The sequence below is a fragment of the Moschus berezovskii genome, chromosome 15 (assembly GCF_049115385.1).
Source record: "Moschus berezovskii isolate FMDL1 chromosome 15, NW_MosBer_1.0, whole genome shotgun sequence".
In the NCBI taxonomy this organism is placed as follows: Eukaryota; Metazoa; Chordata; class Mammalia; order Artiodactyla; family Moschidae; genus Moschus; species Moschus berezovskii.
In genome coordinates this window covers 127,010-140,252 of record NC_142474.1, presented here as the reverse complement: position 1 = coordinate 140,252, position 13,243 = coordinate 127,010, and positions in this window count along the sequence as shown.

Here is a 13,243-nt window from a genome sequence, read left to right as displayed (position 1 = left end):
AAATTTTCTAGTCCCATGGCCACTTCTGAGTTTTCCAAATTTGCTGGCATATAGAGTGCAGCACTTTCACAGCATCATCTTTCAGGATTTGAAATAGCTCAATCGGAATTGCATCACCTCCAGTAGCTTTGTTTGTACTTATGCTTCCTAAGGCCTCCTTGACTTCGTATTCCAGGATGTCTGGCTCTAGGTGAGTGATCACACCATTGTGGTTATCTGGGTCATGAAGATCATTTTTTGTATAGTTCTGTGTATTCTTAATATCTTCTGCTTCTGTTAGGTCCATACCATTTCTGTCCTTTATCGTGCCCATCATTGCACGAAATGTTCCCTTGGTATTTCTTATTTTCTTGAAGAGGTCTCTAGTCTTTCCCATTCTATTGTTTTCCTCTATTTCTTTGCATTGATCACTGAGGAAGGCTTTCTTATCTTTCCTTGCTATTCTTTGGAACTCTGCATTCCAATGGGTATATCTTTCTTTTCTCCTTTGCCTTTAGCTTCTCTGCTTTCCTCAGCTATTTGTAAGACCTCCTCAGACAACCACTTTGTCTTTTTCCACTTCTTCTTGGGGGTGGTCTTGATCACTGCCTCCTGTACAATGTCACAAACCTCCATTCATAGTTCTTCAGGCACTCTGTCTATCAGATCTAATGCCTTAAATCTATTTGTTACTTCCACTGGATAGTCATAAGGGATTTGATGTAGGTCATACATGAATGGTCTAGTGATTTCCCCTACGTTCTTCAATTAAAGTCTGAATTTTGCAGTGAGGAGTTCATGATTTGGGCTCTAGTCAGCTTCCATTCTTGTTTTTGCTGACTCTATAGAGCTTCTCCATCGTTGGCTGCAAAGAATATAATTGATCTAAGTGTTGACCATCTGTAGATGTCATTATCCAATTCCTGTCCCAAAGAGGGACACACCCTTATCGATGGAGATATCCTTAATAAATGGAAATCTGCTTCATAAAATGGCGTTTCTCCTTGGTTTTCCAGGATTCATCTGGTGCTGCTGTTTTTAAACGAATCCGTCCAGAATCACCCTTTTGTCAGAGGCACGTGTTTTGGGTACCATGCTCCCCTTGACATGTCTGTGTCCTGATTTACTTATGAATGCATCTGCGGATGGACATCCTGATATCTTTAAGTGTTTAGCTATCATGAATCGAGCTCTCGTTCATTACTTGACGCTAGTTTTTATTTCACAGTTTTGCTAAGCACTTGTCCAAATTTGGAAAACTCAGCAGTGGCCACAGGACTGGAAAAGGTCAGTCTTCATCCCAATCCCAAAGAAAGGCAATGCCAAAGAATGCTCAAACTACCGCACAATTGCACTCATCTCACACGCTAGTAAAATCATGCTCAAAATTCTCCAAGCCAGGCTTCAGCAATATGTGAACCGTGAACTCCCAGATGTTCAAGCAGGTTTTAGAAAAGGCAGAGGCACCAGAGATCAAATTGTCAACATCCGCTGGATGATGGAGAAAGCAAGAGAATTCCAGAAAAACATCTATTTCTGCTTCATTGACTATGCCAAAGCCTTTGACTGTGTGGATCACAAGAAACTGTGGAAAATTCTGAAAGGGATGGGAATACCAGACCACCTGACCTGCCTCTTGAGAAACCTGTATGCAGGTCAGGAAGCAACAGTTAGAACTGGACATGGAACAACAGACTGGTTCCAAATAGGAAAAGGAGTACGTCAAGGCTGTATATTGTCACCCTGCTTATTTAACTTCTATGCAGAGTACATCATGAAGAACGCTGGGCTGGAAGAAGCACAAGCTGGAATCAAGATTGCCGGGAGAAATATCAATAACCTCAGATATGCAGATGACACCACTCTTATGGCAGAAAGTGAAGAGGAACTCAAAGGCCTCTTGAAAGTGAAAGAGGAGAGTGAAAAGGTTGGCTTGAAGCTCAACCTTCAGAAAACAAAGATCATGGCATCTGGTCCCATCACTTCATGGAAATAGATGGAAAAACAGTGGAAACAGTGTCAGACTTTATTTTTTTGGGCTCCAAAATCCGCGGATGCTGATTGCAGCCATGAAATTAAAAGACACTTACTCCTTGGAAGGAAAGTTATGACCAACATTGATAGTATATTAAAAAGCAGAGACATTACTTTGCCAACAAAGGTCCGTCTAGTCAAGGCTACGGTTTTTCCCACGGTCATGTATGGATGTGAGAGTTGGGCTGTGAAGAAAGCTGATCGCCGAAGAATTGATGCTTTTGAACTGTGGTGCTGGAGAAGACTCTTGAGAGTCCCTTGGACTGCAAGGAGATCCAACCAGTCCATTCTAAAGATCAGTCCTGGGTATTCATTGGAAGGACTGATGCTAAAGCTGAAACTGCAATACTTTGGCCACCTCATGCGAAGAGTTGACTCACTGGAAAAGACTCTGATGCTGGGAAAGGTTGGGGGCGGGAGAAGAAGGGGATGACCGAGAATGAGATGGCTGGATGGCATCACCGACTCTGTGGACATGAGGCTGAGTGAACTCCGGGGGTTGGTGATGGACAGGGAGGCCTGGCGTGCTGTGATTCATGGGGTCGCGGAGAGTCAGACACGACTGAGCGACTGAACTGAACTGAACTGTCTAAATACAAGAGATACACTTCTTGGATCCTGAGGTGAGACTGTTTAGATTTGGAGAAAAGTGCCAAACTGTCTTCCAAAGTTGACTGGACACGCATTCCACCAGCATCTGAGTGTACTCTTGTATGCTTACTTATTATCTATCTTCTTTGGCCAGGTGTGTATTTCAATCTTTACCAAATTTTAAAGAGGTCATTTGGTATAATTTGAGTCAGATCCTTTTTCAGATGTGTTTTGGAAATGGCACTAGTGGTAAAGAACCCACTTGCAAATACAGGAGACTTAAGAGATGCAGGTCTGACCCCTTGGCTGGGAGGATCCCCTGGAGGAGGGTGCGGCAACCCACTCCAGTATTCTTGCCTGGAGAATCCCACGGACAGAGGAGCCTGGCAGGTTACAGTTCATAGGGTCACAAAGAGTCAGACGTGAGTGAAATAACTGAGCATACATACAGTATGTGCTTTGTCTTTTGGTTTTCTGAATAAGGTCTTCCATAGAGTAGAAATTTTTATTGTTTATAAAGTCTACATTATTTTTTCTTTTGTTGATAGGCTTTTTAAAAAAATTTTTTTTCGTTTTACTTTTATTTTTTAGCTGCACTGGGTCTTTGTTGGGCATGGGCTTTTTCTAGTTGTGGTCATGGGGCTACTCCTAGTTACAGTATGTGGGCTTCCCTTGGAAGTGGCCTTTCTTGCTGTGGAGCATGGGCTTCTAGGCTCTTGGGCTCAGTAAAAAATATTTTAAAAATATTTTTCCTGGTGCATGAGTATAGGATATACTCAATGCCCTATAGTTTTCTGATTATAGGTCTTTTATGTCTTTAGTTAAATTTATTCCTAGAGAGGTTTTTTTCCTTGAATTGTGAATGGGATTGTTTTCTTATTCTTTTCGATAGTTTGTTATTCATGTATAGAAACAAAATTGATTTGTGTGTATTCCATTTTTTGTGTGTATGCTGAATTTATCTTTTAACGTATTTTTTTAAATAATCTAGTCAAGGCAATGGTTTTTCCCGTGGTCATGTATGGATGTGAGAGTTGGACTGTGAAGAAAGCTGATCGCCGAAGAATCGATGCTTTTGAACTGTGGTGTTGGAGAAGACTCTTGAGAGTCCCTTATACTGCAAGGAGATCCAACCAGTCCATTCTAAAGGAGATCAATCCTGGATGTTCATTGGAGGGACTGATGCTAAAGCTGAAACTCCAATACTTTGGCCACCTCATGCGACGAGTTGACTCACTGGAAAAGACTCTGATGCTGGGAAAGGTTGGGGGCGGGAGGAGAAGGGGACGACGGAGAATGAGATGGCTGGATGGCATCACCGCCTCTGTGGACATGAGTTTGAGTGAACTCCGGGAGTTGGTGATGGACAGGGAGGCCTGGCGTGCTGTGATTCATGGGGTCGCGGAGAGTCGGACACGACTGAGCGACTGAACTGAACTGAACTGAACTGAAAAGATTATGAAACTAAAATCTCACTGTTTCTCCTGAAATCCAGATCATCCACAGGATTCACGACTTAGTGGCTACTAACACCCTCTTTCCACGATGCCTCTTAATACTAATATCATATGAACTCCTACAAGGGAAATAAGTGTCACAACTTTGGTTGAACTTGGTCTAGTAAGTCTTGGCCTCTATAACAAAGTCTGATTCCTGTCTTACCTGATTTCTTGAATGGTATTGTCATGGTTGTTTTGAAAATTAACTCACTTTCCACTAATTTTAAAATGTACAGAAAGCTTTTAATAATCGCAAAAATTACTCATATTTGCAAATTCACACAAAATGTTCAGTGTGTTTTACCCAAAACAGTGACAATCTCCTGAGGAACCAACATCTAGCCCCTGACGAGGAAATCATGACTCTGTGTCATAGTTTAATACACAGGCCCGCTTCCACTTTTACCTGCTGCCCCAACTGTGTGAAGAAACCCTTTTCCATCCTGATCCAGGTGACGAGGCTGGTGGGGCAAGGTCCTGGTGGTCCTTGCTTTCACTGGATACTGACTCAGACTCGCAGGTTAACTTTGAACGTGGATGCCCCTGCTTATCCATCAAGAAGTCTCATCTCCTCACCTTCTCTTTTCCTCTTGCTTTTCAGTCTCAGAGTTACCTGAGATCACCACTCACAGTTCCTGAAGAGCCCAGAGATTTCTCCTGAAGGACAGGTTTCTGAAAGATTCATAGGGATAAATAAAGAATGCAGATGATTCCTACCTTGTGCTGATGCCTCGAGGGTGATGAGAGTGAGTGTTTTCTCATGAGAACTGTAAAATCTTCCAAGTAATAGATCACTGGGGGCATCCTTTGTTTTCCTGCTCATTCTAATAATGTTGTTCCTGAATTTTAATTCAGTAAAAATTCATCTTATAAATATGCCAAGGGGTAGATGCATTAAAAAATGTTACTGAAGTAACTCCAAGGGTTTTACAACAAATAAGGACACAGAACCTGAGGTCAGACACTGGCTGAGAGATTCCCACCCTGAGCCACTGTCTCCTGGACGGTGGAATGGCCATGACCATCCTCCGTTAGGTAAACCTCCTCAGGCACATTCTATGTGGGACCACTGCATCACAAAATCTTAGATTGGACAATGGAAGGCAGCTGACAAGAGATGAGGAAAACAGAAAGCTGTCCAGTAGCCTGGGAAAACTCCTGGGCAAGGACTTAGTAAGGGTCCGCATCAGGCCATTAGTCAGAGCCAGCATCAGGGCCTTAGAGACAGTGTCAGTATCTCAGAGATAACTTGATGGCCTTAGCAAGAGTCTGTTAAGGCTGTTCATTAGGGACACTTCGGAGACTTTATTAGGGACATATTCAGGGCCGTGGTTATGGACAGAATCAGAGGGATATTTAGTGACAGCATAGACTATAAGGGACCAAGACCTAAGCTAGGGAAAATGTCAAGGATTCAGGTAAGTTTGTTCCTTAGGGATATCTCAGGGCTTTCAATAGGACCAGTGTCAGGGCTGTAGTTAGAACCAGTGTCAGGGCGTTAGTTAGTGACAAAATCAGGGTGTTACTTAGGGGAAAAGTCAGGTCATTGTTATTGACAGTGTCAGGGCCTTTGTGAGGAGGAGGTTCTTGACCTTACGAAGCAATAGGATCAGAGAAATAGGACCACTTTCAGGTTATGAATTAGGGCCACAATTAGGGTGTTATATAAGGAAAGAATTAGGTTCTGAATGACAGTGTCTAGGTCTTAGGTAGAGTCATCATCAAGACCTTAGTTAGGAAGAGCTTCAGATCAGTTCAGTCTCTCAGTTATGTCCACCACTTTGTGACCCCATGGACTGCAGCAAACCAGGCTTCACTGTCCATCACCAACTCCCAGAGCTTGCTCAAACTCATGTCCATTGAGTCAATGATGCCATCCAGCCATCTCATCCTCTATCATCCCCTTCTCATCCTGCCTTCAATCTTTCCCAGCATCAGGGTCTTTTCAAATGAGTTAGTGTTTTGCAACAGGTGGCCGAAGTATTGGAGCTTCAGCTTCAGCATCTGTCCTTCCAATGACTATTCAGGACTGATTTCCTTTAGGATGGACTGGTTGGATCTCCTTGCAGTCCAATGGACTCTCAAGAGTCTTCTCCAACACCACAGTTCAAAAGCATCAGTTTTTCAGCGCTCAGTTTTCTTTATAGTCCAACTCTCACATCCATACATGACTACTGGAAAAACCATAGCTTTGACTAGATGGACCTTGGTCAGCAAAGTAACGTCCCTGCTTTTTAATATGCTGTCTAGTTTGGTCATAGCTTTTCTTCCAAGGAGCAAGCATCTTTGAATTTCATGGCTGCAGTCACCATGTGCAGTAATTTTGGAATCCCCAAAATAAAGTCTCTCACTGTTTCCATTGTTTCCCTATCTATTTGCCATGAAGTGATGGTACCGGATGCCATGATTTTATTTTTCTGAATGTTGAGTGTTAAGCCAACTTTTTCACTCTTCTCTTTCACATTCATCAAGAGGCTCTTTAGCTCTTCTTCACTTCCTGCCACAAGGCTGGTGTCGTTGTCTATCTGTTATTTCTCCCAGCAATCTTGATTCCAGCTTGAGTTTCATCCAGCCTGGTATTTCGCATGATGTACTCTGCATATATGTTAAATAAGCCGGGTGATGATATACAGCCTTGACATACTCCTTTCCTGAGTTGGAACCAGTCTGTTGTTCCATGTCCAGTTCTAACTGTTGATTCTTGACCTGCATACAGATTTCTCAGGAGGCACGTCAGGTGGTCTGGTATTCCCATCTGTTTAAGAATTTTCCACAGTTTGTTGTGATCCACAGTCAAAGGCTTTGGTGTAGTCAATAGAGCAAAAGTAAATATTTTTCTGGAACTCTCTTTTTTGATGATCCAACAGATGTTGGCAATTTGATCTCTGGTTCCTCTCTTTTGCAAATTCAGCTTGAACATCTAGACATTCATGGTTCACGTACTGTTGAAGCCTGGCTTAGAGAATTTTGAGCATTACTTTGCTATCATGTGAGATGAGTGCAATTGTGATGAATTACAGTTGAGCTATTTCAAATCCTAAAAGATGATACTGTGAAAGTGCTGCACTAAGTTTGTCAGCAAATTGGAAAACTCAGCAGTGGCCACAGGACTGGAAAAGGTCAGTTTTCATTCCAGTCCCAAAGAATGCTCAAACTGCCACAAAGAATTGGACATGACTGAGAGACTGAACTGAACTGAACTTCACATTCTTTGGCATTTGCCACCTCTTCTTAATGTCTTCTGCTTCTGTTGGGTCCATACCAATTCTGCCCTTTATTGTGCCCATTTTTGCATGAAATATTGGTATCTCTAATTTTCTTGAGATCTCTAGTCTTTCCCATTCTTTTGTTTTCCTCTATTTCTTTGCATTCGTCACCAAGGAAGTCTTTCTTATCACTTCTTGCTATTCTTTGTATTTAAATGGGTATATCTTTCCTTTCTCCTTTGCCTTTAGTTTCTCTTCTTTTCTCAGCTACTTGTAAGGCCTCCTCAGACAACCATTTTGCATTTCTTTTTCTTGGGAATGGTCTTGATCACTGCCTTCTGTATAAAGTCACGAGTCCCTGCCCATAGTTCTTCAGGCACTCTGTCTATCAGATCTAATCCCTTGAATCCCTCACTTCCACTGGATAATCATAAGGGATTTGATATAGGTCATACCTGAATGGTCTAGTGGTTTTTCCCTACTTTCTTCAATTTAAGTCTGAATTTGGCAATAGGGAGTTTATGATCTGAGCATAAATCAGCTCTCATTCTTGTTTTTGCTGACTGTATAGAACTTCTCCATCTTTGGCTGCAAAGGATATAATCAATCTGATTTCGGTGTTGACTGTCTGGTCATGTCCCTATGTAGAGTCTTCTCTTGTGTTGTTGGAAGAGAGTGTTTGCTATGACCAGTGTGTTCTCTTTGCAAAACTCTGTTGGCAAGGCAAAGGATAACAGGAAGAGCATCAGGGACTCAGATTCAGCAGCAGGACATTAGTTAGGGCCAGCAACAGGGCCTTAATTAGGGACAGTGTTATAAACTCAGAGATAACTTCATGGCCTGAGTAAGAGATAGTTCAGGCTGTTAGTTAGATGCACTTCAGTAACTTTCTTAGGGACATAGTCAGGGCCTTAGTAATAGGATCAGGGTGTTGTTTTGTGACAGCTTAGGCTATAAGGGGCAGTATCATGACCTCAATCAGGGGCAGTGTCAGAGTCAGGGACAGGCTTAGGGCCTTCCTGAACTATAGTTCAGGCCTTAGCTAGGGATAGTGTCTGGGGCTTAGCTAAAGACAGTTTCAAGGCTTCAGTTAGAGATAACTTGAGGGCCTTAAAGAAGTTCAAGCTGTTACTTAGCAGCATCTCAGGATCTTAATAGGCTATCATCGGGTTCATAGTGGTGACCAGTTTCAGGGTGTTTGTTAGGGAGAGCATCAGAGACCTACTTCAGTACATATTCAGGGCCTTAGTTATAGATAGGATCATGGCAAAAGTAAGGCTATTGAGGGCGATTAGGGACACCATCAGGGCATTAGGATGGGTCTCAGGGTGTTATTTAGAGGCAAAACGAGGATGTTAGTTAGGGAAAGAGTCAGAAAATTGGGTACAGACAGTATCAGCCCCTCAGGTAGAGACTTCTTCAAGGCCTTAGTGCTTTGAAATGAGGGAGTGCATCAGGAGTGCATCAGGAGTGCATCAGGCCGTCACTTAAATACAGAGTTAAGGGCTTAATTAGGGAGAGTGTCAGGGCCTCAGAGAAAACTTGCAGACCTTAGTAAAAGACACTTTAGATTTAGACCATTTGTCCCAGGGGTATTTTCAGGGTGTTCGTTACAACCAGCATCAGGGCCTTAGGGAGAGAGTTAAGAGGACAGATTGGGAAAGCTCAGGTCGTCATGCACAGCTCAGGGTCCTAGTTAGTGTAGGGTCAGGGCCTGGTAGTGAAATCGAGCAGGATCCTGTGAGGCTCCTGGGTCCAGAAGCCTTTCCCATGTCCCCTGTTTCTTTGTTGGGAATAGACTCCCGGCTCCATGACCTACCCTGAGCTCCAAAGGGCAGACTGGAAGAGCTGGTAATCAGGAAAGGGAGGGGATGCAGAGAGAAGGAAAGAGCACTCAAGAAAGAGTATTTTGTCTTGGGTCAGGGTCCTGTCTCTGTCCAAAGGGATACACATAAAAATGTCTCTAAATTTTTTATCCAACTAAACATCCTTTCCAGCAAAATGGAAAATTGTAGCATTCTTCACTTCAGAGAAGCTCACGAAGAGACCATCTGAGGTCCGATGAAGGGAGTTCAGGCCCTGTACACACCCTAATCCTTACAACAACTCTGCCCTTTAACCACTGCTATAAAGTGAAAGTCGCTCAGTCTGACTCTTTTTGATCCCATGGATTATAGAGTCCATGGAATTCTCCAGACCAGAATACTGGAGTGGGTAGCCATTCCCTTCTCCAGGGGATCTTCCTAACCCAGAGATCAAACCCAGGTCTCCCTCATTGCAGCTGGATTCTGTACCAGCTGAGCCACCAGGGAAGCCCAAGAATACTAAAGTGGGTAGCCATTCGCTTCTCCAGGGAGTCTTCCCAACCCAAGAATTGAACCAGGGTCTCCTGCATTACAGGCAGATTATTTACCAGCTGAGCTACCAGGGAAGGCCATAGGTATAAAACTCCTAAGCAAATCCTCCTGCTTTGGGGCAGTTTTTGAGGGTACGAGTTTTCTGTGTCCGTCTTTGCCAGCAAAGCAGTAAAGCTATGCTTTCCTACTTCACCTGAAAAATAATCTCTGAGATTCAGGTTAGCACAGGTGTACAGAGGTGATGTTTTGGTATCAGATGGTGCTCAGTGTGGGGCTGACTTGGGGATGGCCCCTGTGGGTCCTCTGACTTGATCAGATGCTCCAAGATTTTCTCCATGCCAGCCTCTTTCAAGAGAGTGGAGGGTTGGAGAATGCCATGAGAGGGCAGATCACCTGGCATTCTTGCGGAAAGGCCGAGACCTAGTCATACCTCATCTGGCAATTGGAACTCCAGGGCAGGAGCAGACAGCGAAGAGGGACTGCCCTAGCTGCTGCCAAGGCCAGCTCTGCCTTGAGGATGATCCTCTCTTCATCCTGCCTGGACTGTTCCAAATGTCCTACTCCAAGGAATTAATCTGGGAAACCAGGAAAGTAGCACGTGGGGTGTTGCAAGAACTCAGACAGTGTGTGATAACTCGCTGGCATGCACTCTGTGGTTCTGCAGATTTAGGGTAATCTTGGTTCCCATTTTGGTGGTTCTTCATTCCAGGAAATCTCATCTGGAAGGTGCTTCTGAATTGTTTTGAAGTGATAGTGATCTGTATTTGTGTTTGAAATAACTTCACTCTGTCTGTGTAGGATTGTATGGCATGTTTTAACAGTTCTTTTAGAGTCAGGCCCAAGTGAGGACCAGAGACAAGGTTGACTGAGGATCAGAGTCACGTCGAAGTGAGGCCGAGTCAGGGCCGCAGTGGGGCCCAAATCTGGATGGAGAGTAAAATAAGTCGGGATATAGTGAGACCAGTGTCAGCACAAAGTGAGAAGCAGTGTCAGGAATTGCATGGAAAAGTGTCAGGACATAGAACCAGGATTGAAGTGTAATCAGGTCTAGAGTAAGGGCACAGCGAGGACCAGAGTCAGGTGGTAGTGAGGTCCAGAGACGCGCCTTAGTGAGGACCGACGTCAGGGAGTAGTGAGCCAGGGTCAGGATGTAGTGAGGTGCAGCGGCAGGCCGATGAGGGGACCTGGGGACCCGATCTGGCCGATGAGAGGACCTGGGTGGGGGTACCACGGAGAGAACCTGGCGGGGGTGGTGGTCCGCGGAGAGGACCCTGAGGGGAGCGGTCAAGCGGACCTGGGGTGGGGAGTCGTAAGTGGACGAGTGGCAGCGCACGGGGTCTGTGGAGAGGACCTGAAGGGGGCCGTCTCAGGGCACAGAGAGAGGAAAGAAGTCAGGACCGGCCACAGGCAGCGTCAGATCCTAGAGAGGAAGAGCTCAGGGAGTAGCAAGAGGCGGCCTCAGGTCCTAGAGAGGAAAGACATCAGGGAACCGTGTTATGGTTAGGGTTTTAGGGTTAGGGTTAGGGGTTAGGGTTACGGACAGGGTTAGATGAGTTAGGGTTATGGTTAGCGTTAGATGAGTTAGGGTTAGGGTTCCCAACATGGCACCCGCCCCCCTTAGAAGCACTCCCGCAGCCTCCTCACCCATGGGCAGGACTGCGCTGACCTAGGAATTTGTTTGCAAAGCTCGCAGAGTGGAGGCCAACACCCAACCCTGATTCGGGTAATTAGTTCCTTGGAGCAGGTCTCGCAGGTCTGATGCCTGAGCAGCCACACACTAGGACGATAGCGGCCCCAGCCGCCTGGGTGCTGAGAGTCACCCCAGGCTGGGAGTGCTGGCTGGTGGGTTATTTTGCAGTTTCAATGGCCCCTAGGGCCCCGTGCCCAGGCAGAGCTCCCACACTCCCAGGGAACGTAAAGGCAACCTCCGCACGGCTGTTCCATTATGTTTGCTCTTCCGGAGAGCGCTCGCGAGCCTAGTCCTGTCTGCTTGGTGCTTGGCTCCTGCGGGATTTTCGCCCGGGGAGCCCTAATGTGGGGCAGCCCAGCAACTGCTTGCAAAGGCTTCCCATGGCTGTTTGCTTCCTTCTGCCAGAGCTAGCTTTGCTCCCCACTCTGGCATTGGGCATGCCAGGTTCTGGTCTGCCACACCTCATCGTGGTTCCATGGGAGGTGCAAGGTGCCCTCAGCCAGGTGACCCCGGCATGGCGTCCGGCTCCCTCAGACGCACTCCTGCAGCCTCCTCACCCATGATCAGGACCTCGCTGACCTAGGAATGTGTTTGCAAGGCTCGCAGAGTGCAGGCCGACTCCCGGCCCTGACTCTGGAATTGAGGCCCTGGGGCCAGGCCCGGAGGTCTGGCCTCTGAGGAGCTAAACACTGGCTGTGCGCTCAGTTCAGTTCAGTCACTCAGTCATGTGCGACTCTTTGCAACCCCATGAATCATAGCACGCCAGGCCTCCCTGTCCATCACCAACTCCCGGAGTTCACTCAAACTCATGTCCATCGAGTCAGTGATGTCATCCAGCCTCATTCTCTGTCGTCCCCTTCTCCTTCCGCCCCCAATGCCTCCCAGCATCAGAGTCTTTTCCAGCGAGTCAACTCGTCGCATGAGATGGCCAAAGTATTGGAGTTTCAGCTTTAGCATAAGTCCTTCCAATGAACACTATCGGGGACCTGCCTCGATATGGACCCAGGGTATCCTTGGGATGAACGGCATCGGCGTCAGCGAGAGAGAGAGAGAGAGAGAGAGACAGACAGGGGCTGATGATTCCTTGGTTTACGCAGGAAACCAATAAAACTCCAGCATGGGGTTTGCTCTGTTTATGTAGGCCACAGGCGCCCTCTCGAATCACTGGAGGCAACCCACCAGGGCACCCCCTCGAGTGGGTCTTAGAAGCCCAGGCAGATAAGTAAACGCAGAGGGCCCAGCGCTCCAAGGATCTCAACCAGAAAAAGGAGAATAGAGAAAAGGATGGAAAAACGACACGGAGAGACCAAGCTTCAGTGAGCAAGGCCCAAAACTTTATTTTCCAGTGCTGCTTTTATACCCTAAGTTGTGCACATAAAAAATAGAGAAAGGGAGGTATAGAGTCGCGCCAGAATCGCGCAGGGTCAGCAATCTTGACCCTTATCAGGATCAGGGCTTATTTTGGTATGTCTCATGATATACAAAAGTTTTAGGTGGTTTACATCATCTTCTGGCCAGGAGGCCTACTAACAGTTTATGGCCCTCTCTCCTAACAAAGGTTAGTTAGCTAGAAAAAGGCTTATATTCTTTCAAGGTGATTTTCCTAAAGTCAGGCGCTATTCTCCAAAGACACATGACAAGGTTACATTCCTATAAGGCAAGGGTGTAGTGAGCTACAAGAAAGGAATTTATTAACTTAAGATCTGATGTGGTTAAATCAAAGGCTACTACTTATTTTCTCTATATGTGATTAATATATTTCCAAGGATACAATAGAAAACATGGAAACTTTGCAGCAAGCATTGATTCAACAATGAAATCTTTTTTAGTACTATTCTAATGATTTTAACTTCTTCAACAAATTCCTGTATTTTAGAATATTAGGCT